The sequence below is a fragment of the Equus asinus genome, chromosome 9 (genome assembly GCF_041296235.1).
Source record: "Equus asinus isolate D_3611 breed Donkey chromosome 9, EquAss-T2T_v2, whole genome shotgun sequence".
NCBI lineage: Eukaryota > Metazoa > Chordata > Mammalia > Perissodactyla > Equidae > Equus > Equus asinus.
The window spans coordinates 5989533-6008995 of NC_091798.1; the positions used below are offsets into that span (position 1 = coordinate 5989533).

Below are 19463 nucleotides of genomic sequence, written 5' to 3' on the forward strand. Positions count from 1 at the left end.
TACACTGTATAAAAACAATAATGAGTGAGGGCTGAAGTACTAGGGTGAATAAAAGAATAAAGGAAGCATTTAAAGAAGGTAAAAGTGTAAGAGTAACCAGGAAAATGGAGACTAGAGAGAAGGGATTAGAGGAGAAGTGTGAATTGGAATGCTGTCTGGTACCCAAAGCCTATGACAGACTTGTAAATTATCTCCATGATATGATGTCTTCCTTCCTTTTCCTACATGCCAAACTTCTCTGTAGGCTTCAGATTCACTTCAAATGTTAGCTCCTCTGTGCATCCTTTCTTAACTCTGAGCTCCAACAATCCAGTCCCCTCATTATACGACTTACTACAGTATATCATATTGTATGTAAATCCAGAGCCTAAGAGACCTGTGAGACACCATCAAATGGACCAAAATTTGCATTGTGGAAGTCCTAGAAAGAGAAGAGAGAGAAACGGGCAGAGAGATCACTTGAAGACATAATGGCTGAAAACTTTCCAAATTTGATGCAAGTATGAATCTATAAATCATGAAGCTTAATAAACTCCAAATGGAATAAATTCAAAGAGACTCACACTGAGACACACTTTCATCAAACTGTCCAAACCCAAAGCTAAAGAGAGTACACTGAAAGCAGCAAGAGAGAAGACTTGCTGTATAAAGGATCTTAAACAAGATCATCAGATTTCTCATCAGAAACTTTGGAGGCCAGAAAGTAGTGGGTTGATATATTCAAAGTACTGAAGGAAAAAAAAATTGTCAACAAAGAATTCTCTAAGTGACAAAACTCTCCTTCAAAATGAGGAAGAGGGGGCCAGCCCGGTGGTGTAGTGGTTAAGTTCGTGCACTCCACTTCAGTGGCCTGGGGTTCGTGGATTCAGATCCTGGGTGCGGACCTACACACCACTTGTCAAGCCATGCTGTGGCTGTGTCCCACATACAAAATAGAGGAAGACTGGCACAGATGTTAGCTCAGGGCCAATCTTCCTCACCAAAAAAAAAAAAGCAAAAGGAAGAAATTAAGATATCCCCAGGTAAACAAAGCTAAGGGATTTTGTCTCTAGCAGGCCTGCCCTACAAGAATTGTTAAACAGAGCCCTTCAAGTTGTAATGAAAGGATGCTAGACAATAACCTGAGGCCATGACAAAATAAAGATCTCTGGTAAAGGTAAATGCATGGTCAATATAAAAATTAATACTATTATAATTTTGCTTTGTAACTCCACTTTTTATTTTCTATGTGATTTAAGAGATAAATGCATTAAAAATGCAGAAAATCAGGGACAAAAAGATAAAAGGCATATAGAAAACCAACAGCAAAACAGCAGGAATTCCTCCATATCAGTAATTACTTTAAATATAAATAGATCAACTCTCCAATTAAAATACAGATATTGGCAGAATGGAAAGAAACAAACGTAATCCAACTATATGCTACTTATTAGAATACTCACTTTAGATCCAAAGACACAAACTAGCTGAAAGTGGGAGGATGGAAAGATACTTCATATAAACAGAAGTACCAACAGAGAGCTGCGGCACTACACTAGTACCAGACAAAACAGACTTAAGAACAAAAAAAGTCAGAAGAGACAAAGAAGGGCGTTATATACTAATGAAAGGTTCGATTCAGCAAGAAAATAATACGATTGAAACGTTTACATGCCTAGTAAGACATCCTCAAAATATATGAAGCAAAAATTAATGAAACTGAAGGGAGAAATAATTTTACAATAATAGTCAGAGATTTCAATACCCCACGTTCAATAAAGGATAGAACAACTTGACAGAAGGGAAGAAAGGAAATCAAGGCCTTGAACAACAAATAAAGTAACTGATCTAATAGATACACACAGAACATGCTACCCATCAAAAACAGAATACACGTCTTCACAGTTGCACATGGGACATCCTCCAGAATAGACCACGTGTCACGCACAAAACAAGTCTCAACAGATTTAAAAATACAGGCATCATACAGGCATTCAACCTCAATGGAATGAAATTAGAAATCACTAACAAGTAAAACTGGAAAACTCACAAATATGCAGAAATTGAACAATACACTCTTAAACAACCAATGTGTGAACAAAGAAATCACAAGGAAAATTAGAAAACACTACAGACAAATGAAAACAAAAACACAACTTATTAAAACTTATGGGGTGCAGTATAAGCAGTGCTAGGAGGAAAATTTATAGATGTAATAAATCTAACTTTACAACTTAATAAACTAGAAAAAGAACAAACTAAACTCAAAGCTAGCAAATGGAAGGAAATAATAAAGGTAAGAGCTCAGATAAATAAAACAGAGAACAGAAAAATAGAATCAACAAAATCAAAACTGGTTCTTTGAAAATAGCTACAAAATTGAGAAAGAAACCTTTAGTGAGACTGACTAAGAGTCAAAGTGAGAAGACCTAAATTACTAAAATAAGAAATGCAAGTGGCAACGTTACTATGGATTCTACAGTCATTAAAAAGATTACAAGAAAGAACTGTGGGCAACTGTATGACAACAAACTGGACAGCCTAGAAGATATGGACAAATTCCTAGGAACACAAAACTTACCAGACTGAATATGAAGAAAGAGAAAATCTAAATAGACACATAACTAGTAAGGTAACAGAACTAGTAATTAGAAACCTCTCAACAAAGAAAAGCCTTGGACCAAAGGTTTCACTGGCAAATTCTACCTAATATTAAAGAACTAACACCAGTTCTTCTCAAACTCTTCCAAAAAATTGAAAAAGAGGGAACACTTCCTAACTTATTCTGGAGGCCAGCACTGCCCTGGTAACAAAGCCAGACAAAAACACTACAAAAGAAAAGAAAACTAAAGAGAAATATTCCTTATGAATATTGATTTAAAAATCCTCAATAAAGTGCTAGCAAACAGAATTCAGCATCATATTAAAAGGATTATACACCATGACCAAATAAGATTTATCCCTGGAATGCCAGAATGGTTCAACATATGAACATCAATTAACGCATTAGCACAATGAAGGGATAAAACCACATGATCATCTCAAGTGATGCAGAAAAAGCATGACAATATTCAACACCTTTTTATGAGAAAATCACTCAGCGAACTGGGAACAGAACGAAACTACCCCAATGTAATAAAGGTCATATAAGAAAAGTCCACAGCTAACATCATAGTCAATGGTAAAAGACTGAAATCTTTTCCTCTAAGTTCAAGAACAAGACAAGCATGCCCACTTTCACCACTTCTATTCAACATAGCATTGGAACTTTTAACCAGAGCAATTAGGCAAGAAAAAGAAATAAAAGTATACAAGTTTGAAAGGAAGAAGTGAAATTATCTCAGTTGCAGATAACATGATCTTATATGTAGAAAACCCTAAAGATTCCAGAAAAAAAAAACTGTTAGAATAAACAAATTCAGCAAAGTAGCAGGATAAAAAATCAACACACAAAAATCAGTTGTTTTTATACCCTAACAATGACCAATCCAAAACAGAAATAGAAAAAAGGATTTCATTTATGAAAGCATTAAAAAGAATACTTAAGAACTAACTTAAAGAAGGAGGTCAAAGACTTGTACATTGAAAACTACAAAAATTTTAGAAAGAAAGTAAAGAAGACATTGATAAATGTCACGTGTTCATGGATTGTAAGGCTTAATATTAAGATGGCAATACTGCCTAAAGCAATCTACAGATTCAATGCAATCTCTATCAAAATCCCCATGATGTTTTTTTTTCAGAAATAGAAAAATCCATTCTAAAATTCCTATGAAATCTCAAAGGACCCTGAAAAGCCAAAATAATCTTTAAAAAGAACTAAGTTGGAGGACTCACACTTCCTGATTTCAAAACTTATTACAAAGTTACAGTAATTTAAACAACATGATACTGGCAGAAAGATGGACATATCGACCAATAATACAAAGTCCTGAAATAAACCTGCACATATATGGTCAAATGGTTTTTGACAAGGTGCCAAGACCATTCAATGAGGAAAAGACAGTCTTTCAATAAATGGTGCTGGGAAAACAGGATATCCACATGCAAAAAAAAAATGAGGTTGAACCCTTACCTAACATCATACACAAAAATTAACTCAAAATGGATCCATGACTTAAATGTAAAACATAAAACTGTTAGAAGAAAACCTAGGGCAAAAGCGTCATGACACTGGATTTTGCAATGATTTCTGGGATAGGACACCAAAAAAGCAAAGGCAACAAAGGGGAAAATACACAAATTGGACTTCATCAAAATCAAAAGCTTTTGTGCATCACAGGACACTACCAGCAGAATAAAAAGGCAACCTACAGGATGGGAGAAAATATTTGCCAATCTTACGTCTGCTAAAAGGTTAATATCCAGAATACATAAAGAACTTCTACAACTCAACCTTAAAAAACAAATAACCCAATTCAAAAATGGGCAGAGGACTTGAATAGACATTTCTCCATAGAAGATAAACCAATGGCCAATAAGCACATGAAAAGATGCTCAACATCACTAATTAGTAAGGAAATGCAAATCAAAACCACAAGATACCATTTCACCTCTATTAGCATGGCTATTATATATTAAAAAAAAAAAAAACCTCGGAAAATAAATGTTGGCAAGGATGTGGAGAAATTGGAACCCTCATGCAATGCTGGTGGGAGTGTAAAATAAAGTGGCCACTGTGGAAAACGGTATGGCAGTTCCTTAAAAATTTAAGCAGAGAATTAGCATGTGTTCCAACAATTCCACTCCTGCATATGTACCCAAAGGAATTGAAAGAACACGAAGAGATATCTGTACAACCATGTTCATAGCAGCATTATTCACAGTAGCCAAAAGGTGGAAACAACCCATATGTCTGTTGACAGATGAATGGATAAACAATAATGGAATATTATTCAGTCTTAAAAAAATGAAATTCTGATAGATGCTATCACATGAACGAACCTTTTACCAAGGGTTGGGGAGGGAGCCAAGTGTATTCATACAGTGGAATATTATTCATCCATGAAAAGGAATGAAGTATGGATACATGTTACAACATTGATGAACCATAAAAATATTATGCTAAGTGAAAGAAACTAAATAGAAAGAGCCACATGCTGTATAATTCCATTTACATGAAATGGCCACAATAGCCAAATCCGTAGAGACAGAAAGTCGATTAGTAGTTTCCAGGGGTGATGAGGATAGGGGAATGTGGAGTGATCGCTAATGGGTACAGGGTTTCTTTTGGGGGTGATGAAAATGTTCTAAAATTAGGTAGTGGTAATGGTTGAAGGTCTCTGTAAATATACTTAAAACCATTGAAGTGTACACCTAAAATGGTGAATTTTAGAGTATATGAACTATATCTTAATATAGCTGTTTAAAAAAAGAGAGAGAGAAAACAACCATTCCCAGCAACAGTCCCATGTGTTCCTGCCCCATCCCTGCCTCAGACATAAGACTCTGTGGTGAGCAACGGGAGACTGAGAAAAAAGCTAGAAAGACAGGAGCAACTCTATCAAAGAGCCTGAAGAAGAGCTAAAGCGGCCACCAGAAAGATTAACCCCACTTTGAATTGAAAAATATGAAAAAGGTAACCAAGAAGATGAGAACAGGAGCACAGGAAAGGTAAAGTAGGGCTCTATTTAAATTCCTAGCTCACAACACTAGAAAAACAAAGTAAAGGAAAAGAAAGCCATGGAAGAAAATTATAAGGACAAAAGCATAAATTAGTAATGAAGAGAACAGATACCCTATCCAAATAAGTTTGAAAACCTACTTGAGATAGATAAATTCCTAGATATACAGTTACCAAAATTGACCCCATTAGAATTAGAAAGTTGGAATAGACCAATTTTCATTAAAAAATAAAGTTATTAAAGAGCAATCCCACAAAAAACCACTGGGGAATTCTATCAAAATTTGAAGCATCAGATAGTCCCAACATTCTATAAATTATTCCAGTGCACTGAAAAGAAAGGAAAAATTCCTAATTCCTTTTATGAAGGAAAATAATATTGAAACCTTAACCAGATAAACAATACAAAGAAAGAAAACCATACATCACAACATCAATGCAAACATTCTAAAAAAGTTATTTTTAGCAAACAGATTCTAACACCACATTACTCCAGGAATGCAATGTTGGTTCAATATTAGGAAATCCATTAATATCATATAGTTTTCTCTTCTACCCTGTGACTTAAGACCATAAGTCATGTCCTACTCACCTATAAATCTTCATTATGGCACTCAAATTACAAACACAACATTTTTGTTTTATTAATCTTCCTTAAACACAGCACTTTCATCTTTCTGAACAACGTCAAATACTCTTAGTTAATAGACATACATGTTTGGAACTCTTAAAGAAGTTGCATTACACGATAGTCGGGTTGTGGGGAGGCTTCAGGACCAACCCAAAGAGAGAAGCAGGTAGGCATTGAGTTACTCTGTGTAAGGGTCAACACATAAGGGGAAGCCAAAGTTGCGAGACAGGAAGGTAGCCAGTTTATGCCTCAAGAAAGAGTTGATAACAAATTGTATGCAATATTGAAAAGCAGTCAAGCATCAGTAATAAGCCAGCCAAGAACAGAACGAGGTAAAGGAGCATTAACATAATGCTAAGAGAGTATAAAACAGAATTTAATAAATATTAAAACTTGGTTAAGGCCATAATTCAATAATTCCAGTTACAATGATATTATATGGTTCATTGAATAATTACAAAAAGCAAAGTTTTAGTTTGCAAAAAGTTAAAATTTAAATAGGTATGTTTTAGAGTACTGTTGGAATGAAATTAGAAGATAAAATGGCCTATTAATAAATCTCTGGCTCTGTTTATTAAAGCGGTTCTAAACAATATCACTTCAGTAGTAATGTATGTTATAGTCCTTAAGACTCTGATCTCGAGGCGGGCCCCATGGCCGAGTGGTTAAGTTCGTGTGCTCCGCTGCAGGTGGCCCAGTGTTTCGTCGGTTTAAATCCTGGGTGCGGACATGGTACTGCTCATCAAGCAACACTGAGGCAGCGTCCCACGTGCCACAACTAGGACCCACAACTAAGAATACACAACTATGTACTGGGGGGCTTTGGGGAGAAAGAGGAAAAAAATAAAATCTTAAAAAAAAAAAGACTCTGATCTCTTACAACTAAAAGGAATGAGGACTCCTTGGAAGGATGGCTCTTTCTTTTATGGCCTATGAAGTATGTATGAGATTTCTTTGCACGGGCTCTGGAAGGTACAAAGTGAGTATGTGACATATTGACATTAATAGAAAGCAAAGATGTGAACAAAGTTCATAGGGTTGATAAGATATGTATTAAATGCATTAGCATGTTTGCCTGTTCTGGTGTGGGATGAGGTGGGGAATAGGGAGGAGAATGGAGTGGGAATTTAAGAGTGAAAAACTGGACCCTGCATACACCAGTGGGGGAAATGCGTTACAAAACAGACTATGGCGAACTCAACCCTCTGCCCTTGAGGTTTTAAAATATGTAATATATATATACTTACATATACATGTTCACACATGTGTTTGTGTGTGTGTGTGTGTAGGGTTGTGACAAGGGACATAGGAGCCAGCTTAAAGGAGTTTCTGATGGCTAAGTCAACAATTCGTATCTAAAATAATTAGTTAATTAAGTTTGTAAAAAGTCATGAGTCCATAATGATAATAGAAGGAAAAAAGTATAATTCTTAATTAAAAAAATGGGAACTAGATTGATATTTATAAGGAAGTTATTGTTCAGTTTTATGTATGTTATCAAGATGGACAGATGACTACCCATACACAAAGACTGGTACAGTCACCATGAATAAATGGCTTGAAGGGGGAAAAACAGCTTCAAACGTCTCAACATAATAGTGCCAATGAAATAACACTAATCTCTAACAGCATCTTATATACAAGCAGTGTTCAAATATTCCTAATTGTCTCATACATTTTTTCAATTGGGAAACAATCAAGGTTCACCCACTGAATTTGGTTGCTATGTCTCTTAAATCTCTTTTAATCTATAGGTTATAAATGTAATCTGTAACCTGTTGAAGTGAAGGTCATTTGGCCTCTAGAATGTCACATATTCTGGGTGTTACTAATTGCACATCTGTTGTGTGTTTCACACGTGCCTCTATCTCCTGTAAATTAGTAGACGGTCCTAGAGGCCTGATCAGATACAACCTCAATTACTGTATTATATCCAGAGGCACTAATATCTGTTTACTTTTATAATGTTACAACTGATGAATACGTTCAAGTGGTCTCAGCCTGATACATCTTATAAAGTTCCCCATTAGCTTTACAATTTCATGATTTTAGCAGCTTTTGATAATCACTAACTAGATCCATGATCTCATTACGGGTTACAAAATAGTGATGCTCTAATTCTACCATTTTTCTGCATTTATTAGCTGAAATTATTCTAATAAAAAAACAATCTTCCTTCATAAATTATCTGGTTAGCCTCAGATACGGTTCCTAAAGGAAAGGCAGGAAATTATTTTTTTCCTCTCCCTTTATTTGCCAGTGTTTAAGATAATGACTTGGTTCTCTAGCATCCTCCAAAAGTGACCAATGAAGCTTTTTTTTAAGTATCAACATGAACTTACGAATTTTACCATATTTCATGTTTGGTTGCTTTTTCTTTTTTAATTCTTTGTATTCATTACTCCTTTACATGCTCAAAAATGTCCTATTTATGGCTAATTTGAATTCTATCAAATTAGCTCCTGATGTGACTCATTTGTCTTGGGAGCTCTTCCTTTCCTGTAGGACAAGATATTCTGTTCATCTAGAACATCTCCTTCCCAAACGTAGTAGAATCAGTCATTTTTCCAAGGAGCCCTGGTTCCTGATAATGGAAAAAGGTCTTTACAAAGTGTAGTCTGGGAACTAGAGGTGTTCATTACTACTAGGTTGGTCATTGTTTCAAGGCTTTTTTCAAAGATAAAGCTAGGAGACAACTAATTGGACGTTCACCGATTAACAAAGGATATCCAGATAGCATCTCAAGATGCCTAAAAGTCTCATGCTACTACACATGAGAAGGCAGACAGACTTCCCCCTGGGAGGAGGTGGAAATAGGTGAAAACTCTCCGACCCCCGACTCCCAACCCCCGGACAGCCTGGTTCCTACAGGAGGCTCTCTTCCAGTGGACTCCCCCATAGCATCGCCACACACCAAGGGCAGGAGTGTGCACTCACCAGCGGAGTGACGGTGGAAACAGGTGACAACAGCCCTACCCAAGCCACTCGAGATCACACTTAAGCCCAGGGGGAATTCCCCAGGGCCCCACACCCACCGGCAGGGAAGGCCTCCGCTCGCCATTAGCAGGGAGGCCCCGCCCAGAAGCCAGAACACAGAGAAGCTCCTGGCGGGCCCGGCATGGCACCAGACCACAAGCCGCCACTGGGCTCATGGTCTCCAGTGCACGGCTCGGTGCAGAGGGCACCTGGACTTCCTGTAGACATGCTTGGGGACACAGTTGGAGCTCCAGCACCTGGCTCTGAGGCGTGGGGGAAGGCTCGGGGGTCGCGCATCTCCCCAGGAGGGAAAGCCTCTGCTCACCATTAGAGGGAGGCCACGCCCAGAATCCAGGGCAAGGGGAAGCTCCCAGTGGGCGGATCCCCAGGGGCGGTTCCAGACCGCAAGCTGCTGCTGGGCTCACGGTCTCCGGCGCACCGCTCAGTGCAGGGGGCACCCGGACTTCCTGTAGACGTGCTTGGGGACACGGTTGGAGCTCCAGCGCCTGGCTCTGCGGCACGGAGGAAGGCTCCGGGGTCCTGCATCTCCCCGGGAGGGAAAGCCTCTGCTCGCCATTAGCAGGGAGGCCAAGCCCAGAATCCAGGACAAAGGGAAGCTCCCGGTGGGCAGATCCCCCCGGGCGGCTCCAGACCGCAAGCTGCCACTGGGCTCATGGTCTCTGGCGCACGGGTCGGTGCAGGGGGTGCCCAGACATCCCGTGGACACGCCTGGGGACCGGGTGGAGCTCCAACACCCAGCTCTGCGGCCCGGAGGGTCGCTCCAGGGTCCTGCAACCCCCAGCAGGGAGGGCCTCTGCTCGCCATTGGCAGGGAGGCCCGCCCAGCATTCAGAACACCAGGAAGCTCCCTAGATCAGAATTCCCCACCAGGCAGCAGCTTACAAGCCACCGCCAAGCCCATGGACTCTGGCCATGTCCCAGACGAGGCAAGCGGCTCCCAGAGATCCTGTGAGAGTGGAGTGGGACAGAGTGGAGCTCCGGTGAAACGGCTACATAGCCCAGGGGGAACTCCAAGTTCCTACAGCAGCCTCAGCGAAAGCCTCTGCACAGCACTAGTGGAGAGGTCCCGACTGGCAATCACAAGGTGGGAAGGCCCTGGGGCAAAAGCAGCACAGCTAGGTGAGCTAACAACAGACTGCAGAAGATACCCATAGCTCTGCTGGGACCTATAGTGGACAAGTGTGATCTGGTGGGCTCTGTTAGGGACAAATCGGCGATTATAGGTGATCCTGCTCCTGGGTGATGGGAAAGCCCACAACACCGCTGCAGACCACAAGGAGGGAGCATGTCTAAGTGGGCTGCAACAGTAGGCACCAGCAGCCTGAGGCCCCCTTGTGATTGCCCCCACAACCGACGACGGACTCCACAAGACCACTGTGACTACGAGGAGGGGTCCAGGCCCAGTAAGTAACAGCTGACAGGGTTCCTGGTTGGTGCAGTCTAAACAGCTGCCCCCCCACACCAGTCACAACAAGTGGAAGCAGCGACTAAACTCTATCTCTATGCGGAGGCACAAATCCAGGCCATTAAGCAGTATGAAAAAATATATTAAATCTCCAAAACAGAAGGAAAATGATAAGCACCCAGAAAACAATCCCAAAGACAATGAAATCTATAACCTAAATGACGATGATTTCAAAACTGCCATTATGAAAAAACTCAACAAGTTAAAAGAAAATTCAGATAGACAACTCAGCGAGTTCAGGAGCTATGTCACAAAAGAGCTTGACACTATAAGGAAGAACCAATTAGAAATACTGGCGATGAAGAACACAATGGAGGAGATTAAGAAAAATCTGGACTCTCTGAACAGTAGGGTCGATAATATGGAGGACAGAATTAGCAATTTGGAGGATAGGAATATAAAAATGCTGCAGGCAGAGGAGGAGAGAGAACTAAGACTAAAAAGACATGAAGAAACTCTCCGAGAATTATCCGACTCAATTAGGAGACGCAACATAAGGATTATAGGTATACCAGAAGGAGAAGAGAAGGAGAAGGAGGCAGAAGGCCTGTTCAAAGAAATAATAGCTGAGAACTTTCCAAACTTGGGAAGAGAGATGGAACTTCATGTGACAGAAGCCAATAGATCTCCAAACTTTATCAATGTAAGAAGACCAACCCCAAGACATATAGTAGTGAAACTAGCAAAAGTCAACAACAAAGAGAAAATACTAAGGGCAGCCAGGCAGAAGAAAATAACTTACAAAGGAAACCCCATAAGGCTATCAGCAGATTTCTCAGGAGATACCTTACAGGCTAGAAGAGATTGGAATGAAATATTCAAAACTCTGAAGGACAAAAACCTGCAGCCAAGAATACTCTACCCAGTGAAAATATCCTTCAAATACGATGGAGAAATAAAAACTTTCCCAGATAAACAGAAGTTAAGGGAGTTCATCACCACAAAAGCTCCTCTTCAAGAATTGCTCAGGAAGAAACTCATTCCTGAAAAATCAAAAAAGGGAATGGGGTTACAAAATCCAGAACAAAGGAGATAAGCAGAAGGACAATAACACAAAGTAACAGCTCTCCATCAGGACAAAATGCAAAAGAACCGGAAAACAAGTGATAAAATGGCGACAGTAGGCCTCCACGTTTCAATAATCACACTAAACGTGAATGGATTGAACTCTCCAATCAAAAGGCACAGAGTGGCAGGATGGATCAAAGAACAAGACCCAACAATATGCTGCCTCCAGGAAACACACCTCAGCCCCAAAGACAAACACAGACTCAAAATGAAGGGATGGAAGACAACACTCCAAGCCAATAATGAACAAAAGAAAGCAGGTGTTGCCATACTTATATCAGACAAAGTAGACTTCAAAGCAAAACAGATAAAGAAAGACAAAGAGGGGCGGTATATAATGATAAAAGGGACGCTCCACCAAGATGACATAACACTTATAAATATATACGCACCTAACACAGGAGCACCAAAATTCGTAAAGAAACTATTAACAAAACTAAAAGGAGACATCAACAGCAATACAGGGGACCTCAACACCCCATTAACACCAATGGATAGATCATCCAGACAGAAAATCAACAAGGAAATTATAGAATTAAATGAAAAATTAGATGAGATGGACCTAATAGATATATATAGGACACTTCATCCAAAACAGCAGGTTACACATTCTTCTCAAGCATGCATGGAACATTCTCAAGGATAGACCATATCTTGGGAAACAAAGCAAGCATCAATAAGTTCAAGAGGGTTCAAATAATATCAACCATCTTTTCTGATGACAATGCTATGAAACTAGAAATCAACTACAAGAATAAAGCTGCGAAAGGGCCAAAAATGTGGAGAGTAAACAACATGCTACTGAACAAACAATGGATTATTGAAAAAATTGAAGAAGAAATCAAATATTGCCTGGAGACAAATGAAAATGAAAACACACCATACCAAATGATTTGGGACACAGCAAAGGGAGTCCTAAGAGGGAAGTTCATTGCAATACAGGCTCACCTCAATAAGCAAGAAAAATCTTACATAAACAACCTCAAACGACACCTAACGGAATTAGAAAAAGAACAAAGAAAGCCCAAAGTCAGTAGAAGGAGGGAAATAATAAAAATTAGGGCAGAAATAAATGACATTGAAACAAAGAAGACAGTAGAAAGGATCAATGAAACAAAGAGTTGGTTCTTCAAAAAAATTAACAAAATCGACAAACCCTTAGCCAGACTCACTAAAAAAAAAGAGAGAAGTCTCAAATAAATAAAATTAGAAACAAGAGAGGAGAAATCACAACAGATACTGAAGAAATACAAAGGATCATAAGAGAATACTATGAAAAACTATATGCCAACAAATTGAACAACCTAGAAGAAATGGATAAATTCCTAGACTCTTACAACCTCCCCAAACTGAGTCAGGAAGAAATAGAGAATCTGAATAGACCAATCACAAGTAAAGAAATACAAAAAGTAATCAAAAACCTCCCCAAAAATAAGAGTCAAGGACCAGACGGCTTCTCTGGAGAATTCTACCAAACATTCAAAGAAAAGATTTAATACCTATCCTTCTCAAACTATTCCAGAAAATAGAGGAAGATGGAGCACTCCCTAATACATTCTATGAAGCCAACATCACTCTGATCCCCAAACCTGACAAGGACACACAAAGAAGGAAAACTACAGGCCAATATCACTGATGAACATAGATGCAAAAATCCTCAACAGAATTTTGGAAAACCGAATACAGCAATATATCAAAAAGATTATACACCATGATCAAGTGGGATTTATACCAGGGACACATGGATGGTTCAACATCCGCAAGTCAATCAACGTGATTCACTACATTAACAAAATGAGAAACAAAAACCACATGATCATCTCAATAGATGCAGAGAAAGCATTTGACAAGATCCAATATCCATTTATGATAAAAACCCTCAATAAAATAGGTATACAAGGAAAGTACCTCAACATAATTAAGGCCATATATGACAAACCCACAGCCAACATCATACTCAACAGACAAAAACTGAAAACCATCCCTCTGAGAACACGAACAAGACAAGGGTGCCCACTTTCACCATTCTTATTCAACATAGTACTGGAGGTGTTGGCCAGAGCTATTCGGCAGGAAAAAGAAATAAAAGGAATCCAAATAGGCAATGAAGTGGTAAAACTCTCGCTGTTTGCAGACGACATGCTCTTATATATAGAAAACCCCAAAGAATCCACAGAAAAATTATTAGAAACAATCAACAACTGCAGCAAAGTTGCAGGGTATAAAATCAACATACATAAATCAGTAGCATTTCTATATGCTAACAATGATCTAACAGAAAAAGATCTCAAGAACTCAATCCCATTCACGGTCGCAACAAAAAGAATAAAATACCTTGGGATAAATTTAACCAAGGAAGTGAAAGATCTACACAATGAAAACTACAAGACTTTCTTGAAAGAAATCGATGACAACATAAAGAGATGGAAAGACATCCCATGCACATGGATTGGAAGAATAAACATAGTTAAAATGTCCATTCTACCTAAAGCAATCTACAGATTCAACGTATCCCAATCAGAATTCCAATGTCATTCTTTACAGAAATTGAACAAAGAATCCAAAAATTCATATGGGGCAACAAAAGACCCCGAATTGCTAAAGCAATCCTGAGAAAGAAGAACAAAGCTGGAGGCATCACAATCCCTGACTTCAAAACATACTACAAAGCTAGAGTAATCAAAACAGCATGGTACTGGTACAAAAACACATGCACAGATCAATGGAACAGAATTGAAAGCCCAGAAATAAAACGACACATCTATGGACAGCTAATCTTTGACAAAGGAGCTGAGGGCCTACAGTGGAGGAAAGAAAGTCTCTTCAACAAATGGTGCTGGGAAAACTGGACAGCCACATGTAAAAGAATGAAAATCAACCATTCTTTTTCACCATTTACTAAAATAAACTCAAAATGGATCAAAGACCTAAAGATTAGGCCTGAAACAATAAGTCTTCTAGAAGAGAGTATCAGCAGCACACTCTTTGACATCAGCTTCAAAAGAATCTTTTCAGACACCGTAACCCCTCACATGAGGGAAACAACAGAAAGAATAAACAAATGGGACTTCATCAGGCTAAAGAGCTTCTTCAAGGCAAGGGAAAACAGGATTGAAATAAAAAAACAGCCCACTAATTGGGAAAAAATGTTCACAAGTTATTTATCTGACAAAGGGTTAATCTCCATAATATACAAAGAACTCACACAACTCAACAATAAAAAATCAAACAACCCAATTACAAAATGGGCAGGGGACATGAACAGACATTTCTCCAAAGAAGATATACGGATGGCCAATAGACACATGAAAAGATGCTCATCATCACTAATCATCAGGGAAATGCAAATCAAAACTACACTAAGATATCACCTTACACCTGTTAGAATGGCAAAAATATCCAAAACCAAGAGTGACAAATGTTTTAGAGGCTGTGGAGAAAAGGGAACCCCCATACACTGTTGGTGGGAATGCAAACTGGTGCAGCCACTATGGAAAACAGTATGGAGATTTCTGAAAAAGTTAATAGAAATACCTTATGACCCAGCCATCCCATTACTGGGTATCTATCCTAAGAACCTGAAATCAGCAATTCCAGAAGTTCTATGCACCCCTATCTTCATTGCAGCATTATTCACAATAGCCAAGTCATGGAACCAACCTAAGTGCCCAGCAACTGATGATTGGATAAAGAAGTTGTGGTGTATATATACACGATGGAATACTACTCAGCCATAAAAAAGGACAAAGTCGTCCCATTCACAACATGGATAGACCTTGAGAGTATTATGTTGAGTGAAATAAGCTAGACAGAGAAAGAAGAACTCTGTATGACTCCACTCATAGGTGGTAGTTAACATATGGACAAAGAGAACTGATCGGTGGTTGCCAGGGGAAAGGGGGGTGAGGGGAGGGCACTGGGGGTGAAGTGGTGTACCTACAACATGACTAATAATGATGTACAACTGTAATTTCACAAGGATGTTAACTTTTATAACCTTAATAATAATAAAAAAAAGATAAAGCTAGGAAATACTTTTTAAATGAGACTATATAATCATGAGTTCATTCTAACATTTTCAATTCAAATTTAATATTATAACAATTCTACTTAACCTCTTTCATTTTATATTTGCATCTCTTCTCTCATACTGAAAACTGGATCCTAATGATACTAACAAAATTACTCATTTGTTTTTCTTATATAATTTCAAAATAACAATACCAGTATTATTGTTAAAAATATGAACATGAAAAACAATTTAAGATTTGTTTGCAATTCTTTTTATCCTCAGGCTATGTAACCCACTAGAACATTCACTCAAATTGTCATATTTTAAAGACATAATTGAAATAATTCTTTTCTGTTTTGGTTAAACCATTAACCTGAAACACAATGAGGTTCATTTGTTTAATTTTGCTTTCAATTTTCAGGTATTCTTTTTTCTTGTTTACTTAATTTTATAAGACATTTTCATAGCTCCAAATTCAAAACTATAAAACAAGGTTCTTTCAGAGAAGTCTTGATTCTATCCTTGTCCTCTTCATCTTTTCTTCTTCCCTTACCTTATAGATAACTATATATAGATCTGCATCACCTTCCATATTACATAAAAGTGTGATACTCACTGTTCTACATTCCCCTCCCTTAGTAATATATTATGGAGATCCACAGAGGAATTTACCGAGGTCTTCATTCCTTTTTTACAGCTACCTAGAATTCCACTCTGAGGAACTACCACCATTTATTCAAACAGATTTCATTAACAGACAATTTGGTTAAGTCTGATTTTTAGTTTTCTAATTTTAATACAACTGGAATTTACACTGGTACATGTGAAATCCCCTGTCACATGTACATCAGGATAGAGAGCACTTCCTAATTTACTCTATGGAGCTAACACGGCCCTGATATGACAAACACAATATGAAAAAAAGAAACCGACAGACCGCATCTCTCATGAATATAAATGTAAAAATCCTTAAAATATTAGGAATAGAATTCAGCAATATATAAAAAGAATTATACACCATAACCAAGTGCATTCATTCCAGTGTTGTAAGGCTGGTTTGCTCTTTGAAAAACCAGCATTAATTAACCTACAATATTAACAGGCAAGAAAAGAAAAATCACATGATCCTATCAAATGATATATTAAAAAGCATTTGACAAAATCCAACATCCACTCATGGCAAAAACTCCTAGAAAAATATCTCAATTTGATAAACAGCATGTACAAAAACCTATAGCTAACATTATAGTTAACGATGAAAGACTGAATGCTTTGTACATAAGATTGGGGACAAGGCAAGAATGTCTGCTCTTAATCCTCTTATTCAGTGCAGGACTGCAAGTCTAGTCAGTAGACTATGGCAAGAAAAAGAAACAGAAAGTATACAGATCGGGGGCTGGCCTGGTGGCATAGTGGTTAAGTTTGCAATCTCCATTTCAGTGGTCCATGGTTCACGGGTTTGGATCCTGGGTCTGGACATACACGCTGCTCATCACGCCATGCTGTGGCAGCATCCCACATACAAAATAGAGGAAGACTGGCATGGATGTCAGCTCAGGGACAATCTTCCTCCAGCAAAAAGAGGAAGATTGGCAACAGATGTTAGCTCAGGACCAGTCTTCCTCACACACATACACACACACACAAAAGGTATACAGATCAGAAAGGAAGAAATAAAACTATTATTTGTAGATGACAATGCATGGAAAATCCCAAGGAATCTACAAAACATCTCCCAGAACTAATAAGAGAGTTCAGAAAGGTCATAGGATACAAGATAAACATACAAAAATCAATATTTCCATATACTAGCAATGAACATGTGGTGGTGAAATTATCACTACAATGCCATTTATAATCGCTCAAAAAATGCTTTGGGGTAAACGTAAAACACGTACAGGACTTGTATGCTGAATACTATAAAGCACTGACGAAAGACATTAAAGAAGAGCTAAATAAATGGAAAGATGTACCATATCCATGGATGGGAAGATCTGACTTAGTAAAGATCTCAACTGTCCCAAAGTTGATATATGAATTTACTGCAATTCCTATCAAAATCTCAGCAAGATTTTTTTGCAGATAGATAAGATTATTCTAAAATTTATATGGAAGGCAAAGGAACTAGAATAGCTGAAATAACTTTCAAAAAGAAGAATAAACTGGGAACAATCACTCTACCCAACATTAAGGCCTCTATATAGCTACAGTAACCCACAAAATGTGGTGTGGGTGGAGGGATATATACAGATCAGTGGAGGAGAACACCGAGAAATAGGCTCACACAAATATGCTCAACTGATTTTTGACAAAGGTACAAAAGAATTCAGTGGAGGAAAGAGAGCTGCTTCAACAAATAATGCTGAAACAACTGAATGTCCATAAGCAAAAAAAGTGAATCTTGACCTAACCCCACTTCTAATACAAAAATTAACTCAAAAAGGGTCATGAACATAAATGTACAATGTAAAACTATAGCACTTCTAGAAAAAAACACAGAAGTAAATCTTTAAGATCTAAGGGTAGGCAAAGAGTTCTTAGATTTGACACCAAAGGGACAATTCATAAAAGGAAACATTGATAAATTGGACATCATCAAAATTAAAACTTTTGTTCTGTAAGATGTTTAAGAGGACAAAAGGAAACTAAAGACTATGAGAAAATATTTGCAAACCACATATCCACAAATGACCACGATCTAGACTATATAAAGAACCCTCAAAACTCAACAGTAAAAAAACAAACAATTCAATCAGAAAATGGACAAAAGACACAGACATATCACCAAAGATATACAGATGGCCAATTAGCACGTGGAAACATGTTCAACATCATCAGGGAACATGCAAATTAAAATCACAATGTTTATCACCATACACATAACAGAACTGCTAAAATAAAAACTAGTGACAACATAAAATGTTGGCAACGATACAGAGAAACTGTACTCATATGTCACTACATTGTGAGTGGAATATGAAATGTAAAATGTTTCCAGTCACTCTGTAAAACAATTTGGCTGTGTCTTCAGAAACTAAACATGCAACTAACATATGATCAGCAATTGTACTCCTGGGCATCTATGATAGAGAAATGAAAACTTATTTTCACAGAAAAACCTGCACATAAATGTTTATAGCAGTGTTATTTGAAATTGTCAAAAACTGGAAACAATCCAGATGTCCTTCAATAAGTGAATGGTTATACAAACTATGGTATATCCATTTCATGGAATACCACTCAGCAGTCAAAAGAAGGAAATAGTGATACACACAACTACTTGGATAAACTTCCAGAGATCTATGATGAAAGAAAAAAACCATTCCCAAAAGGTACACACTGTATAATTCCATTTATATGACATCCTTAAAATGACAAAATTCTAGAAATGGATTAGTGGTTACCAGGGGTTAAGGACAAGGGGAGGTGGGGGACAGGGACAGGTAATAAGAGGGAAGTGGGTATGTCTAAACAATGGGTGACGAGAGGGGATCCTTATGGTGACTGAAGGAATTCTTCTGTCTCTTTACTGTTATCAACATCAATAATTTGGTTGTAATGTTGTACTATAGTTTTGGAATTAGGTAAAGGGACATGAAATCTCTCTGTTCTATTTCTTATAATTGCATGCGAATCTACAATGATCTCAAAATAAACTTTTTTAAACAAGTAAAATTTCCCCTAAAAGT

At 38.0% G+C, this 19463-nt stretch overlaps 1 protein-coding gene across 5 annotated transcripts in view; it reads right to left on the reverse strand.

The window, feature by feature from the left end:
* LOC106843714 (zinc finger protein ZFP2) overlaps positions 1-19463 on the reverse strand; it is a 100692-nt gene that overhangs the window by 71451 nt on the left and 9778 nt on the right. The window lies entirely within an intron of this gene.